Source organism: Cryptomeria japonica, chromosome 9 (assembly GCF_030272615.1).
Source record: "Cryptomeria japonica chromosome 9, Sugi_1.0, whole genome shotgun sequence".
Taxonomy (NCBI): Eukaryota; Viridiplantae; Streptophyta; class Pinopsida; order Cupressales; family Cupressaceae; genus Cryptomeria; species Cryptomeria japonica.
In genome coordinates, this window is record NC_081413.1 from 525,228,162 (window position 1) to 525,242,968 (window position 14,807).

The following is a 14,807-nucleotide window of genomic DNA, read 5'->3' on the forward strand; positions in this document are numbered from 1 at the left end:
CTTCTTCAAGGCTTGAACTATGGCATAAAAATATTGATCATACACTAAGTATCTCCCCTGGGCATCATTCAATTTCTCACTGAAAAGCTACTTCTCTCCTTTCCCAACTCAAGACTGCTCCTATTGTTGTTCCACTTGCATCACAATCCACTTGAAATACTTTGTTGAAATCCGGTAAAGCTAACACAGGCTACTCAGTCACTTTCTGCTTCAATAGTTCAAAAGTTTTGTTTGCTCTGGTGGTCCACTTGAATTCCCTCCTATCTCCCCTCATTGTCTCAGTCATAGGGTTACAAACCAAACTAAAATTTCTGATGAACTTGTGATAGAAACAAGCCAATCCATGAAATGATCTTACCTCTCCAATACTTTTCAGTGTAGGCCATTCAACAATTGCTTTTACTTTCTCAGGGTCCATCTTCAAACCATCCTCAAATATCACAAATCCCAAATAGACTAATTCTTCATTCATGAAAGTACACTTCTTAATATTTATCAACAACTTTTCTTCTCTCAACCTTTGTAAAACTTGTCTTAAATGCAACAAATTCTCCTCTTTTGTCTTACTGAAAATCAGAATGTCATCCAAATATACAATTAAAAACTTACCCAAGAATTTCTTCAATACCTCATTCATCAGCCTCATGACAGTACTCGGTGCATTAGTCAATCCAAAAGGCATCACCAACCATTCATACAGTCCTTCATTTGTCTTGAATGTTGTCTTCCACTCATCTCCTTCTCTAATCCTGATATGATGATATCCACTCTTCAAGTCTATCTTTGTAAAGTATTTTGCTCCACTCAAACAGTCCATTATGTCATCCATCCTAGGCAATGGAAATAGGTATTTAACCGTGATCTTGTTTATTGCTCTGGAATCGGTAAATATCCTCCATTCTCCATTCTTCTTAGGTGCTAATACTATTGGTACTGCAGAAGGACTCAAACTTTCTCTGATCAAACCTTTCTTCAACAATTCCTACACTTATCTATTCAACTCTTCATTCTCTGTCGGTGTCATCCGATGTGCAGCTTTGTTAGGCAAACTAGCTCTGGGAATTAGGTCCATGCAATGACTGATACTTCTCACAGGTGGTAATCCATCAGACACATTATCTGAAATGATGTCTTCATACTCTGTCAGTAACTCTTTTATCTGTTCCGATTGTTCTTCTTCATGCTCCGATTCTCAGTCTTCTTAGGAACTAAGGAAAAACACAAATTTTCATCTCTCAAACCATCTAGGAATTTCCTTCCATCCACCAAACAGATTTTAGTATTCGTATAGACTTCACTCTTCAAAGGTTCCTCAAAGGGAAACAAGGTTTGCTTCATCCCATTGGCCACAATAGTGTATGTATTCTTTCTCCCATCATGTATTGTGTGTCTATCAAACTGCCAAGGTCTACCCAACAAAAGGTGAAAAATATCCATAGGCATAATATCACACAAGACTTCATCATGATAATTCCCAATTTTCAATTTCACCAAACATTTCTCACTTACCAACAACTTATGATCATCCTGAATCCATGCTATTTGACAAGGCTTGAGGTGTTTCAATCTTTCCAAATTCAACTTATTCACCATCTCTTCTGAAACAAGATTATCCAAACTAACACTATCAATAACAAATTTACAACACTTATCGGATACCTTACATCTGGTCTTGAACAAATTCTTCTTCTGCAAGGGCTCTTCATCTCCTCCGGTATGACACACAGCTCTCCTCATCATCAACAATTCTCCATCTTTCAGTTTATTAGCTAATCTAGTGGGGCTTTCTTCCACTACTGTTGTTCTTTTGGTATTCTCTGTCTTCTTACATTCGAAAGCACGATGTCCTTATCCTCCACATTTATAGCAAGATCCTCTAAACACTCTCTTGTCTTGTATTTTGTCATCTTTTCCAAAATTCTCATTCTAGTAGCCATCTGGTTCTCTCCTCCAGTAGAAATTTCTATCATCTTTTTGGTATGAATTACCTTCTTTGCTTACTTCCTTGTCCTTGTTCTGATCCCTATAGGTTCCTCTACCTTTGATATATCCTCTTCCTCCTTGAAATCTTCCTCCAGAAAACCTTCCATCTCTACCTCTTTGTCTTTGCTCATGTCTTTTGTTCAGATTCTCTTTTGCTTTCAGGGCATACTGGTAAGCTTCTTCAACACTCTGCAATTTTATCAAACTGAGTTCATCTTGTATAGACATCCACAATCCATTCAAATATCTTGCAACTTGTTCAACTTCATCATCAATATGTCTAGATCTGATATTCAACTTGTATTATACTTCAGTGTACTCCTTCACACTAGATTCGTTCTACCTCAAATTTTGCAACTTCTGGAACAGATTCACTTGATAATCAGCTGGCATAAATTTTGATTTCAACTTAGCAACCATCGGATCGTATGTCTTGATCTTCTCTTTACCTCTTCTTTGTCTATCAACCTACAAATGCTCCCACCAAAGAGATGCATGACCTTTCAACCAGGTACATGCATATTTCACCTTTCTTTCTTTTGCAGTGTTTTTAAAATCAAAATACTTCTCCATCTCTGTGATCCAATCCATTAATTCATCTGAATGCAACTTTCTATCATATTCCAGTGGGGTAAAATAAGGTTTAGTGTTCGCCCTACTCAAAACCATCAAAAACCTTTCTTCATCAGGATCAATCACTAGTGGGTTTACTTGTTCTGTTGGGGCTTCTTCTCCTTCATTTTCACTCACATCTTCAATATGTCAGCCTCTTCTCTGGGTTGTCTCAATGACTTCCAACTGGGCTGCAATTCCTCGCAACAATTCCATCACAATAGGGTCTACATTCCCACATGCTCCACCATTCCTATTTTCTCTTCAGTCCTCTGCAGCTGTAGGTCGGATCCATAGTCTACCACCCTACAACAAAATTTATCAGGACAACACAATCTTTAGAATGAAAGCTCGCTCTGATACCACTTGGTGCAGTCATCGGTTAGGAGGGACCTCAAAGAGATCAATCTGTGCCGATCAACAAGAGTAAACACAACAAAAACACAAGGATATAATGGAGGCAATGCAAAACTGAATGAATTATATCATGAAAATTGTTTACAATCAATTGGTAACAATTAGGTTACAGAAACCAGCTCACTGGCCTGCTAAAACATGCTTAATTACAGAATAGGTCGCAACCGAGACCTCAAATATTTAGATCCATATTCTATTTTCTATTTCTTAACTTCTCCCTATTCTAATTCTCAATTACAATGATTTACACGATCCAAGGGGATCCGGTCGGCCCAAAAATGGATCAAATGTCGAAGAACAAGACCTAATGTGTAAAAACAACAAGGTCAGCTTTCGCCAAAGAAATTCCTCCAGAAAATCCAAAGGATGAAGTGTAGATCAAAGGGAAGGTCGGCCACATGCCAAGGAACATCGGAATCAACAATTAGGGCTTCGCAAGCTACAAAAGGGATCCAGTAGATTTCAATAGATTACAAATGCAAATAGGTCTAGGCAACTGGTACCAAAAAATTGTCTCAAAAACCAGTAGCGATAACTTGCCGAAAAATGATCCAAATGCTCCGCGATTTGGGAATAAGGTAGATGATCAATTCATCAAGCAAAAATCTAAGTCCTCAAGATCCAGTGAGCCAATACCAGAAAATTCAGAATGAAATGTTGGAACTACAAAACAGAAAGAAAAACGGAAAGGGGATATTTTTGGTTGATGCATGATTTCCAAGAACCGGGAATGCTCCTGCATCAATTTGTTATGAAAAAAATCATTGGTTTCGTAGATGTAAATTTAATAAAACTATTGGATTTAGTTGCTAAGGGCAAATCAAATGGTCAAGTTATTGGAAAACATGGATGATGGTCATATGTTTGATTCTCTTGGATTTATTCTATGGGTGGTGGGTAGCTCATGTGGATGAAGGTTATAATGATGTGTGTTAGAACTTTGTTTCATGGGTTCCATCAAGTATTAAGTCTTCTAATATTTTAAAAAGAAAATAAATTAATTATATTTGTTACAGTGGTTTTTTGTTTATTGTTGAAATGAAATGATTTTTAAAAATATTTATTAGTATGGATCAGAAGGTCAAGCTATTACAAAACATGATGGTCATAGGTTTATATCTCTTGGATTTACCGTTGTATGGGTAGAGGGTAGTCATGTGAACAAAATAATGACGTGTATTAGAGATTTACTTTTCAAGTCCTAGCAAGTATTGATTCTTCTATTAATTTTTTTAATAATAAAATTATTAGATTAGTTGAAGTGATTTATAATTTATTGTTAAAGTGGAAACATTTTAAAAACTATTTATTAGAGATTGCAAAGGTTGAAGTAAAAAATTTTGCTTCTCAAATTCTAACTAAAAGTTTTATAATTAGTAACTTTAAAATTCATTAGATTGATAATTTGAAACATTAATTAATTTTATTAATTTACTTCTTCTTTACCATTTGGTAATTTACAGTTATTTATGTTGAGAAGAAATCACATTATCATATAGTCATAGCCCTCCCTTTTGTTAGGAAAGTTTAGATTTGTTTGCGTAAATTTTGAATCAAATTGAATAAATATTTGGAGAGTATTAAATTCCCTTTCAACTTAGTGACAAAATCATCTTGTTCTTATATATAAGCCTCTCTCCACCAAATCTCACCACATGGTAGTATTCCCCTTCAAATTTGTGGTAGATTGGATAGTCAAATCACTAGAAAACATGGATGATGATTGTAGGTTTGATTTCTTTTGACCTACCTCTAAAATATGGGTGGATGGTAGCTCATGTGGATAGAGGTTATTTTGATGTGTGTTAGAACTGGTCCCATTAAATATTGATTTAGAGTGGATTTTGGTTTATTGTTGAAGCAGAATGATTAAAAAAGAATTTATTAAAGATGAAGTCTTGTTGTACATGTATTGAATTGAGATTATAAACAATAAGGTAGAGATCATGCTTCATAAATTCCAATTAAAAATATTATTCAATAAATGACTTTAAAATGCATAAGAGTGCTAATTTGACATAACTAATTTTATAAAAAATACTTCTTTACTTTGGTAATTTAGTAATTTATAATTACTCATATTAAACAAAAATTGCATTATTGGATAGCTAAACCCTCTCTTTTGTTAAGAAAATTTAAATTCTTAATAAGATTCTTGCTACTGTGCATATTTATTCATTTTCTTGTTGCGCTCTATAATGTACCTTTTCAATTAATTATATAATTTTAATTCAACACTTAATTTTTGATATTTTATATATTTTTCAAATTTACTTTTTATTGGTCTTCGGAGTATTTATGAGGATTACTTTGTTTAAATTTTTTTTGTAATTTATATTTTTAGTGTCTTCTAAAGATCTTTTCAACACATTGAAAAAAAAAAGATCTTTTTCACTAAGAATTGGGACCTCACCAAATTGGGCTACCTAAAATAAATATTCTACTCTCATTATGGCATTTGTGTAACTTCCACTATTTTTAACATATTCTATGATAGGATTTTATGGAGGAGAATTGTCACTTATTCCTAAGAGACGTTGAAATTTAGACACCAAAGTTGGGCCCTCAAATTTTTTACATCTTTGTCTATCATACTAAAACCCTATCACAATAATTTGAACCCTATAAGCATATTGTTACTACTTATCAAGTTGCCATTAGTTTTATGTTCAAAGTTATTCTATATACTCTAGTCGGTTATCTCTACCGAAATATTCAGTCGGTATGCACAATCTAGTCGGTTATAGAAGAAAGTAGTCTCAGAGCGTAGTATACACCGAGTTGTCTACTGAGTATCATTCCATGTCTACCGAGCAACAAAGATGACACACCGAGTTGATATACATTGAGTGAAACATGTTACCAGATTCATTGAACCTGGACATACATATGGAAATGTGTTACAAGATCGAGGCACATAGAACCGTTATCATATTTGAAATTGCACTTAAAGATTGTGTATGATTTTGAGGTCATCTAACCAATGAAATATTTTGCATGGTTATTCATTCGATAACACATATTTGTAAGATTGAAGAAATGAATGGATCATCGACATAAGAGATCTATATATACAACATGGATTAAGATCAGACATATACATATAGCATGACAGAAAGGAAGATATAGAAATATATGAAGCAAGACATGTGAAAGCACTAAGTGTTATGACAGTTACAGAGACACAGAGGTCACCGAGAAGGATTTCAGAGAACAGTCAAAGAATAGAGTAAACAGAAGGGTTTACTGAGTTCCTATATGGGTTACTGAGGTATGCTATAAGCAAGGTAATCTTATTCTGAGCACATAGAATCTGCTATAACATTCCAGATGTAAAGATGCAAATATTTGTAATATTTTGAAGTTGTAAGAGAAACCTTTAACATGGTAAAAGACTCTAATCAAGTCTATAAATTGTAAAGCCTCTAACCAGGTGCAACATTTAGATTAAGTGTTGTAAAATCCTTTAGCAAGGTAGATCTAACATATCTTGATACTCCTAACAGGGTAGGCTATCAGAAATAGATAAACATGTAGCTCTAACCGAGCAACCTTTATTATTGCAGTAGTGAAGTTGTGGGTGCCATCCCCACCGCCGTTTTTCTCTCTAACCAAGAATTTCTGCGTAACCAAAATATATATGTTATGGAGTGAATCATGTATGATTGTTATCTATTTGTTTTAGCTTTATATTATGTTACTGCACTATTCGTTTTATGCATAATAGTAAAGTTATTATTGAAGAAATTTTTTGAAGTACTGATTCACCCCTCCCCTCTCAGTACATTAGCTTTCCATATTGGGCCTAACAATTGGTATCAGAGCTTCAATCTTGGAAAAGGGTTTAACTGCCTAAAGAGAAAGATCTTATCAATGGAAGGATATAAACAATATCGGAAGATTGTGTATCTACAAGAAGAGATGGATCATGCTAATCAAGTGATTGCAGACATGCAAAGGCAAATGCAAAAATCTCTGAAAGTGAGAAGAAGATTATCTGATGATTTGCAGGACTCTCAAGAGTTAGTGGAATAAATTGAGACATCATCTGAGAACAGTATATCTGAAGAGACTGAAGAAATGATTGGAGTATTGAAAGAAAAGAACAAAGCACTGGCTGATCAACTAAAAGAAATGAAAAGAGAACATGAACATTTCAGCACACAGATGACTGATAATCTTGATGCATTAAGGACAGCCGAGGATAAGGTAAGAGATCTAGAAAGAGAGAAACAACAACTTTAAGCCTTAGTATCTGATAAGAATGATGAAATCACAAGGATGACTGGAATTCAACAAAACTTGTCAAATCAACTAGGTTATGCACATCATGAAGCAAATCTGAAAGATGATGAGAATCAAGCATTGAAACTTGAAGTATGAAGGTTGATCGATGAACTTGAAACAGAGAAGAAATCCAAAGAAACACTGAAGAAGAGTTATGAAGCATCAAAGATGTTGGATGAGCAACTGAATACAAGATGACCCAACAAAGATGCAGGACTCGGTTACAAAAGAAAAAAATCTACTAAGAAGGGAATTCATACTATCGAGAGAGGAGAATCATCAAAGCAAGCTGGAATCAAGAAGAACATCAAAAGAAAGAAGCCTATTTGCAACTACTGTGGAAATCAAGGTCACACTGCCACATTGTGTCAAATCAGAAAAGGTAAGCAACTAAATGTCACTAAGTCCAATGGTTATTGTTACATCTGCAAAAGATATGGACATAATACCGAGAAGTGTTGGTTTAAGCAAAAGAACTATATGTGGTCTGCACACCGAGCAAATGCTAGAGGTTACCGAACCCACACAAATCGTTACCAATAGTATTCTGCAGTACCATGGGATTACAATACAAGGATATGGTGTGAATGTTGTGGAAGATATGGACATATAAGTGCCAACTGCTTTATAAGGTTTGGGATGAACAACCGAAGATCATGGAGAAATCCTGGTATGGCATGTTTTCAATGTCACAAAGTAGGACACTTGGTTGGAGATTGCAGAGATCAACCTAGAAAAGACACTGAGGAAATAAAAGAAAAATTAAAGATGATTTGGAAAAAGATGGAAATTGTGTCAAATGAAGAAAGCACCTTACCTACCGAGTTAGGTGCACCTATTCCAAATTAATCGGTAAAGGTATGAAGGGACTGCATTCTCTCAAGGTTAAATCTTAACAGTTCCTATTTTTATGTACTTAATTCAAAATCTGCATAACTAAGATGTATTAGTAAGTTTGAAATTCTATCAAAGTCCTTTGGAGCACTTTACAGGAAACCTGTCAAGTCGGTAAATGAAGGAAGTTTGGTTACTCGGTTAAAGTGCAAAAAGGAAAGAAGGTTTAGTGGAACCGAGTGCATTTAATGTTTTTGACCTAACCTGCACAGAGCCCAATAAGGCATATTATGTACTTAAAGCATTTTCACGGTCATTTTTACTCACCAAGTTTTCAAGAAAGCAGAGCAAGCAATTCAAAGGCGATCAAACCTCCTACAAAGCAAATTCAAGGTATTTACATCAATCTCAACGCATTGTTAAGCTGGTTTACCGATCTTATCAAGTTGCTATTATCTGCTAAGTGTGAAGCATCTGCCGTTTGAAAATCCTCAAACCCTAAGGATCTTTTGTTAGTTTTTATCTAAAATCTACAAATGGCACCTAAGATCCAAGATCCCATTGTTGTCAAGAATGTTGAAAATCTCTCACTAAAATACTCGTTAACTCCCAAAGTTGCATCCGAACCGGATGACAAAACCGCATTTTCACTCATCCCAGATAGAGTGTTGATAGTCAAGGATGTGAGATTCTTCACCAAATATCGTGTTGAAGAACTAGGTCACGTTGAAATCAAAGAAACATATGATGAATTGTGCACCGATGGTAAATTGAATAGCAAGTATGAGCACATTAAGATTAAGGGATTACCTGAAGCCCTAACCTATCCCCATGTGTTCAAACCCCAGTGGGTCAAGTTTGTTCTGAGCAGAGTTCACGATGACTTCATGTGGCTAAAAGAGCAACCATTTAAGATTACCAAGGAAATCATTCGTCTGATTACCGGTTACCCTATTTATGATCATGCCCGAGCTCAAAAGATGATATCACAGAAGGAATTGATCAGTTTAACGGGAGTGGAATCAGATTACAAAGGACTGAAATTGAACAATGTCACTGATGCAGAATTGAAATTTTCCATTATAGTAATAGGTTACTATTTTTTCCAATCGGCAAGGGAAAACAGTGTACCCTGTGCAGCAGTAGACCTAGCATACAAAATTGTGAAAAAGGGAATGAAAATTGATCTATGTGAGGTATTGCTGAAAAACCTGTTTGAGAATCTAAACACCATTAGGAAGCCGAAGAAGAACAACTTGGCAAATACACTAAAGTTTGGATCACTACTTGTATGCATGTTTTTCTATTTTGAAAAATTCTTTCCATCAGTTGGTAAAGTTGTTTGGGAACTACACCGACCGATCACCCATCAAATCAATGACTTCATCAAGAAGTTAGGTGATAATTTTAATGATATTATGGATGATTACTTTAGTAAGTTTCAAGAGAAAATGCATAATAGGTACCGGATTCCACCCAAGCTAGTGGAAAAATACAAAGATGACATATGTTTTGAAGTAGACATTGATTACTGTTATGTGAATGTTGTGGAACCAAGAACTCAATCTTTGTCACCGGTGGGTTATGAGATTGATTTTGACATCACACAACAACAAATTGATGCATTTCTTACATTACCAAGACATGCTACCGAGCTGAGGTATGGAACCTATGAAGAAGTGAAGGAAAAAGTAAAAATGAGCATTGTAGTACCCAAAGCTAAAAGAAAGGCAACAAAGATGATAAAGGCATTATCAGAGAAATTCAGAGAAGACTCTTCCTCCACACTTGTCAAAGGCACTATTGCCATTACCAAAGAGGAATCTGAAGCCCAAGAGGCAGCTATAACATTGAGCACTGAATTGCCTAAGGGAAAAGTGTTGAAAAGAAAGAAAAAGGACACATCAAAGGCCTCACCGACTCCACCAGCAAAGCGACCTAACACTAGAGCATCTGCAGCTTCACTGAGTAAGAAAGCAAAGAGTGTTACTATTCCTAAGGTAACAAAAACTTACAAGAAAACTACTCGGAGACTCATTTTGGCAAAACGGTCTAGCGACACCGAATCTGAGGATGCAAGCAAATTTCATATTGTCAAGAGCAAGAAGGTAAATGTACATAGTGTTGAAAATTTCTGTGCTAATCTGAAAGAATATGGTGGATTTGGAGGATTCAGATATGTTAAGTATGAAACCAAAAATAATGATGAAAAGAGACAAATTGAAGTTCAGTTGTCATCTGCACACTTCTAAAATTCCGGTTGGCTCCATTGGAACTATCTAAGTCACTTCCAAATGAATTATATTAACATATTGACAATAGGTGGAAGTATGCAATGGACTCAGAGAAACAGATTAGAGAAAGAAGTCTGGTACATCTCTTTCCTGACATGTCAGTAACTAAAATAAAGGAACATCTGACAACCTACAACTCAAAGTTTCTCATCAAACAAAGAGCCTTAAAACTGATGAATGGGTTGTATTATGTATATTGAAGTGGAAAATGAGACAAAAGCAAAGTGGCAAGAAATCTTTAAAATCAAGGATGTCGGTGAGCAAGCTGAAGTTGAAATTGTTGATGTCACCGAGCAAGATCCTGATGTTACCGAGCAAGACCCTGCTGACACCATTCAAATAGATGAAGATATCATGGATACAGAGGCACCAGAACAGGAAATGATAGAAGGCATTGCATATGCAAAACTTGTATCCAGTGAATTAGTCTTGGAACAAGTTCAGCCTTATCCACCGGTCAATCAACCTGTCTCAACCGAAACCCCTCAGGATACGGATCAAGGCACCGAAGGTCACAAGTCTATAGCAAGAGAAGGTACTACTCAAGAATAGACGTCTCAGGCACCTTCTAGCACTAAAAATGTTGCAACTAAGACACCAAGTACCGAGACACCAAAGGACACTACAGAGGCTAAAGAAACCAACCAAAGTGTTGTCTCTACCGAGCAACCTACCGAGGGTCATCAAGCCTCATAAGCCATTGTCTTAGTTCAATCGGTGAAAGGTAAAGAAAAGAAGATGAAAAGGCATAGTTTCAAAGTTGATTTGTCAAAACCAATAGTGTTGCCCAATGTAGACATATCAAAATTAAAGGGGCAAGCACTCATTGATTTCGGTGAACTATGCAAAGCAAAGGCCAAACAAGAGAAGCAAATGGCCATTCAAAATAAAAATAAAGTACTTCAGAAGGTGAAAGCACTCTTAATAGATATGCTACTTGAAGCTATAGTGTCAACAGATGCAGCCATCCACATTCAACTGGATGAACTCCTAACCAAGATAGAGACATCTGGAGTCGATGCATCGGAATATTTGAGCAAGCTAAAAGACAAAGAGCTCACTGCAAAAATGATAGAAGAGGTACAGAAAGCTATAGCTATTGGCAAAGTTAAACTTGTCAAATTTATTGCTGAGTTGACCCTCAACTCAAGCACATTCATTATTTATTTCAAAAACTCTATACATTTTCTTTATTCATTAAAGACATCAAAAATAAAATGGAAGCAATTGAGAAAGAGATCATCGATCTCTCAAATAAGTTGACCAAAGAGCCCAATTTAGTTCAGAATTTCTATACAAAGCTACAACAACTCATGGCTCAACAATTGGACCTAAGAAATGAAGAACACAAGATCAAGATGGACATAATGACACTTCAGACATTATTCCTTCCTCATCTTTCATCCGTCCAAGAATAGATCAACCGAGCCACATACCTATCTACTACACAAGAGGGAAGCACTTTAGATGGCTTAATATCATTATTGGCTGACATTCAAGCCCATAGTTCTTTAATGGACATTATAAAGGATGCACTCGCTGTCGCTCTCATCGAAGCACAAACAAAGTACAAATCCATTTTTGACCAGTTGCCACTACCAAATGGTAACTAAATTTTGATGTTTGTCAAAAAGGGGGAGTGATATAGTATTCAAAGTATCAAACAAAAGGAGTGTAGTATACAGGGGGAGTATACCGAGCAGAGTGAGCAAAGTATCCAAGAGTAGTGAACCGAGTAGTGAACAGAACAGTAAGCAAAGAACAAGTGCAACACACAGAATATTGATCACCAAGCATGCAAAATCAGAATTTTGAATAGTATATGGATAAGGGGAGTATATCTGGATATATTATTTCATTGACTATTGTATATACTATCAGTATAGTCAAATTTTGCAAGTATATAGATTATTGAGTTATAACTTTGAAAGTAGTTTTTGTCAAACATCTCAACTAATGTCAAAAGGGGAGATTGTTACTACTTATCAAGTTGCCATTAGTTTTATGTTCAAATTTATTCTATATACTCTAGTTGGTTATCTCTACCGAAATATTCAGTCGGTATGCATAGTCTAGTCGGTTATAGAAGAAAGTAGTCTCAGAGTGTAGTATACACTGAGTTGTCTACTGAGCAGCAAAGATGACACACCGAGTTGATATACACCAAGTGAAACATGTTACCAGATTCATTGAACCTAGGCATACATATGGAAATGTGTTACAAGATCGAGGCACATAGAACCGTTATCACATTGGAAATTGCACTTAAAGATTGTGTATGATTTTGAGGTCATCTAACCAATGAAATATTTTGCATGGTTATTCATTCGATAACACATATTTGTAAGATCGAAGCAATGAATGGATCACTGACATAAGAGATCTATATATACAACATGGATTAAGCTCAAACATATACATGTAGCATGACAGAAAGGAAGATATAGAAATATATGAAGCAAGACATGTGAAAGAACTAAGTATTATGACTGTTACAAAGACACAGAGGTCACCGAGAAGGATTTCAGAGAACAGTCAAAGAACAGAGTAAACAGAAGGGTTTACCGAGTTACCATATGGGTTACCGAGGTATGCTATAAGCAAGGTAATCTTATTCTGAGCACATAGAATCTGCTATAACATTCCAGATGTAAAGTTGCAGATATTTGTAATAATTTATTGTAATATTTTGAATTTATAAGAGAAACCTTTAACAGGGTAAAAGACTCTAATCAAGTCTATAAATTGTAAAGCCTCTAACCAGGTGCAACATTTAGATTAAGTGTTGTAAAATCCTTTAGCAAGGTAGATCTAACATATCTTGATACTCCTAACAGGGTAAGATATCAAAAATAGCTAAACATGTAGCTCTAATCGAGCAACCTTTATTATTGCAGTAGTGAAGTTGTGGGTGCCATCCTCACCGCAATTTTTCTCTCTAACCAAGAGTTTCTGCGTAACCAAAATATATATGTTATGGAGTGAATCATGTATGATTGTTATCTATTTGTTTTAGCTTTATATTATGTTACTGCACTATTTGGTTTATGCATAACAGTAAAGTTATTATTGAAAAAAAGTTTTGAAGTACTAATTCACCCCTCCCCTCTCAGTACATTAGCTTTCCATATTGGGCCTAAGACATACATCAAACTAAGGTTAAAAATCTTGTAGTTCCTTGAGGTAGTTTCATCCAAATATTTTAGTTGTAATAAAATTATTTGATACATGAAGATTGTGGTAATATTGTGCATTGAAAAATAGCTAGTTTACATATTCAATTTCTAATTTATTAATTTTATTGGCGTTGTTATAGTTTCTACCATGTATCAAAAAAATTCCAATATATTTTATCATAATGGATCAACCCCACTACTTAAGGGAGATTATAGTTTCATATTTTGTAAATTTTGATAATCAATTTGATGTAGTTGCGTGCAAATCTAAATTATCAAATTAAGTATTTTTTGTTTTATTATCTCACCTCATTAGAATATGGTGATCATAAATTGATAAAAATATGTTTTAGATAATATTATATACCTGATTAATGAGAGCTTTGTTGTCATGAAGGATTGCACCTGTGAAGCTAAGTATGAAACCCAACAATCTTGTGAAACATGGAAACACCTTCGAGCCTGTGGGTTGCTCAAATTGAAGGTGAATCTCCAAAGAGGGTTGGCTCCCTGATGAAAACCTGCTAAAAACTAACTTTATTTTTTATGAGAAAAAGGATAGAAATTTTGCTAAAAACTGAAATCTTAAAGCTATAGGAGGTGATTGCACCAAAAATGTGTAATTATATTATTTGTTCTAAAACTATAATCAGTATTAGATCATGAAATTCATCAATATTTCATGTAAAGTTTCGAAGCTTTTCAATGTTGTATGAAGGAAAAGTGAATTTCACAACATAAAACTGATTGAGAATCAGATGAACACAACCCACAACCTGAATTTACTATGAAATCTCCTATTTCTACAAAGCATAAATGAGACAGAGTAAAGGATTCAGAATTAAATGACAATACTTCTATCAGATCATTTATCTGACAATGAAAAAAATAAGAATAATTGACAAGGAAATCTTCTTTCTCTATTGATTATTGAAAATAAATCTATTACAATGCATAAAATCTGTGAGCTACAATACTTTTTCTGCTGTGTAGGCAAAAAAGAAAGAATTGCTAAAAATAGAAGAGGAGATGAGACTTTATAGAAGAAGTCCTTAGAATAGAGAGCTAAATATAGTTGAGTACTTTTTCTCTGAAAATATGCATGTCATATCCTTTGGTCGAATTTGCCTAAAAAAGTATGCAAAAGGCATGCAAAAATTCTCCAAATTGACAATCTGTGAGCAAATAATAAAAGAGGGGATTT